The sequence below is a fragment of the Momordica charantia genome (assembly GCF_013281855.1).
Source record: "Momordica charantia cultivar OHB3-1 chromosome 4 unlocalized genomic scaffold, Mcharantia_2.0 BLBB01000004.1, whole genome shotgun sequence".
Taxonomy (NCBI): Eukaryota; Viridiplantae; Streptophyta; class Magnoliopsida; order Cucurbitales; family Cucurbitaceae; genus Momordica; species Momordica charantia.
The window spans coordinates 19,589,472-19,593,251 of record NW_028275162.1 but is presented as its reverse complement, the minus strand read 5'-3'; the positions used below and the strand labels follow the sequence as shown (position 1 = coordinate 19,593,251).

Below are 3,780 nucleotides of genomic sequence, written 5' to 3'. Positions count from 1 at the left end.
TTAAAGCGGTAACAACCCACCACTAAGGTACAGAAGCCATAAAGGATAACAACTATTCCAAAAGATAAATAAATGATTATTACACTTGGCGAATAAAAACAGATTTTCTATTCAAAGAACTAGAAATAAGAACAAGTTTTAGCCCACTAAACACTTTCTCCAAAGTCAAGACATTTTCAATCCCATTTATTGATTTCAGTGGAGATTCATGAATTAATTGAAGGATCTTGTCAATTATGACATCTCTATTTAGGATTTGAAGGGAAATAATTGCCTCCAAAGTTGCCTTATTCTCCACATGACAGGTAAGGAAATATTAGGGAAATTCCCCAAATCATGCTGGTCACGGATCTCAATACAATTAACACTGATAGCCTTCACAAATTCCAAATGGTGTTTGAGCCGATCGCTGTTGCACCTCCGTTGTTGCCCACCCTGCTCCATCATCTTTGCCCCTAAACTATGGAAGTTCTCTGAATCATAATGCAACGAAAATGAAGAGTCATCCCAAGAGATCGCAGACGGCGCCATCATAGAAACTAACGGGAAAGAAGGATCCTCCCCGAAAGTCGCCTCTACGATAGCAAGAGAGGTCCGTATAATATCTCGACCTTTTAATTGAATTATTAAAGTGAGTCCATTTGATTTTATATAAATATGGGAGGCAAGTTATTGACCTTATTTTATTATATTGCAAGCTTGACAAGCATACACAACCACATCCACTGATTTGATTAAACATATTAAATATATAAAACAACTATATTGTATTCATCAGAATACTAAATTATTGAAGACAAATAGTCATGAACCCACAAGACTCAAATCACAAGTACATTACTAGAAGTAATTTAAAGACTGTTTATATTCAAATTAATTCATATAATTATAATTAAAGTGTCAAAATTCATTGAATGTAACATTCAAACAAACATATATTATTGTTTGTATAATATTAAGTTTTTGTTGGGTATTGTATTGTGTGCCTTTAAACTATATAAGAACAATACAATCTCTCTCTCTCAATAATTGTAAAGCTTTAAACTTGAAAACTGTCCCATGCTCCGATCACATGCATCACATTCTTCAATCACTGTGGAACATCTGAAAATAAAACAAAAATACACACAAAAAATAAAATAAAAGAAAAAAAAGAAAAAAGAAAAGAAAAACGAAAATTTCAATTAGGGGATCGATTGAATTCCTAATCATTAATCATTTAGTTTTATGGTCGATAGATATATATATATGTGTGTGTGTGGTTCCCTTTTGTTCATATTAGGTATGCTAAAAAAATTTCAATTTATATGTATCCACAATTCACCCGAGTTCTACTATAGTGGGAGCTCAATTACATTTAAAAGAAGAGTTCTATAGAGTTCGATTCTGACTTAGAGCGAAGGCTTTCAATGATTTGGTCCAATAAATTTTGGAAGTCAATAAGCAACCTATCTGAATTGAAAAAATGGTTTATTTTCTGTATACCGATAATTCATTTCCTAAATCTTTATGATCTAACATCTAAAAGAGAGATAAATCTCATGTCGTTTTCGAGAGAAGTTATCCTTGACGTATTTTGTCTATCACTTGTTAGGGGCTTTAATTTTGACAAGACACGTGCGCAATTCCCCGAGCACCATGAAGAATTTGGGTCCATTTCGAACTCGATAGGCCAAGAGTCTCTCTGACCAATTTTATTTTTGCCAGGGAGTTTTTTAGAAAGATTCTCCCGTTCTCATCTCAATCATTCAAAAAAGGGAAGAATCTAAATAAAAGCACATACGTGCCTCACTACTTAGTGGCGGGGGAGATGAGACTCATTACTTCTCAAATTAAAGTATAATTCCACATCAGACATACATTTTGTAGTATATTAAAGATGCAAAGTTCTTTCAACTCAAAGTACATTATATAAAGTAAAACTAAATTACAACTCTTATTACAATAAGAATTCAACACATATATCCAGATTAAAATTGACACACACCAACCAAGTTTAAGGGGGTAAACATTGACTTTTCTCTCTCTCTCTTTAATTCAAATGAAAGCAAAAAGTAAAACCCACGTTTGTTAACATAATTTGATTAAAAAAACAAGAACAAAAATGAGAATGAGAGAGAGAGAGAATTTAATTAGACAAGTGCAATTCCTCTGTGTCCCAAAATGTTGTTAAGATAGTTGTGTTCCCCTATTGCTAACTTTCTTCTCCTTCCTTTGGGATAAATCAAACTAATGTCCCCACTTCCCTTCCCCGTCTATTATCCACAGTTCCTATATTCAACAAACATATCTTTTTTTTTTTTTTTTCCAACCCCACCCTTTTTTATTCTCTATAAATATCTTTCCTCATGCAAACAAACCCCTTGCTCATTACTCATTACCCTCCCTCTCTCTCTCTCTCTCTCTCTCTCTCTCAAGTTTCATATCCATGGCTGCCCTGGATCATTACCAAGCCAAGCAAACCCGCTTAAAGCTCTTTGGCTTCCACGTCCATGAATTGATGGAAGATGATGACAATTCCTCCGCCGCCACTGCCAGATCAACCCCATCTCCCTCCTCCGACTCCGGCGGAGGCGGTGGTGGCGGCGGCGACCGCAAATACGAGTGCCAGTACTGCTACAGAGAGTTCGCCAACTCCCAGGCCCTGGGCGGCCACCAAAATGCCCACAAGAAAGAGCGGCAGCAGCTCAAACGCGCCCAATTGCAAGCCTCCCGAAACGCCGCCGTTTTCAGAAACCCCATCGTCTCCGCCTTCGTCCCCCCGCCCCACCTCCTCTCCGCCGCCGCCACCGCCCAGGCCCATCTCGTCGTCCCCTCCTCCGCCACGTCACCCTCCTGGGTCTACATGCCCCGGGCCCCACCCCAGTTCCAGGTCTCCCACGGCTGCCTCTTCAACAACAACCCCTCCGCCGCCACTCCGCCCTACGCCGCCGCCCCTCCGCCGCCGTTGCCATTCACGATGCGCTCCCACGACGCCCCTTCGCTGAGCCGGTTCTCCAGGGTCGAAGGCGGAACCGGGTTCGAGGATGGACCGGGGTTGGATTTACATCTGGGCCTCGCGCCGGCCGCCCCATCAAGGCCGGAGGGTTAAAAAGGGAATTAATTAATGGTTAGTCTTCACTGGTTTTTTCCTTTTTTTTTTCTTTTTCTGTGATACAAATTAGAGATGGAAAAAACCAGCAGGGATTTGTTAGGGCTCAGAGAAAATTAGATGAAGAGGGAAAAAAAAAAGGACTTGAAAATGGTTCAAGATGATTCATCACCATCATCAACCTATTGTATATTTTTCAAATTTATTTATTTATTTTTACCCTCCGTCCAATTATATTTTACCGTCCCCAAATTTCCTCATAATCAACGCTATGGTGCGTCAGCGTTGTTAATTATGTGATAGATTCATTAGATTTTTTTAGCGAATTTAAATATAATTCAACTTGTAATAAAGGCTAAAGATCCAAATTTCTATCCTACTAGTTATGGAATTGAAAAGTCTGAAAATCCAAAAATTTTCAAAATCAATTTAGTTAATTCTATGATTAATCTAAGAATTTCATATGTCAATGTATAAGCATTATTAGATGATTGGCTAAATAATATCAATTAGTAAGAGAATAAATAGTTTTTTTAGATTATTAGTATCTTATCAATTGAATTATGTTAAGACGATAATATTGGTATATAGACATTATTATTATTCCTATAAAATTCAATCCATGATGCAAATTATAATAGCATTTTTTTTTGGCACTTACCAAATACTACATTTTTTATTCTCGAGCG

The 3,780-nt window shown here is 37.6% G+C and overlaps 1 pseudogene; it reads left to right on the top strand.

Moving 5' to 3' along the window:
• Nucleotides 1-2,355: 2,355 nt before the first annotated feature.
• On the top strand, nucleotides 2,356-3,325 carry LOC148211985 (zinc finger protein GIS3 pseudogene; annotated as a pseudogene).
• The last annotated feature ends 455 nt before the right edge of the window (nucleotides 3,326-3,780 follow it).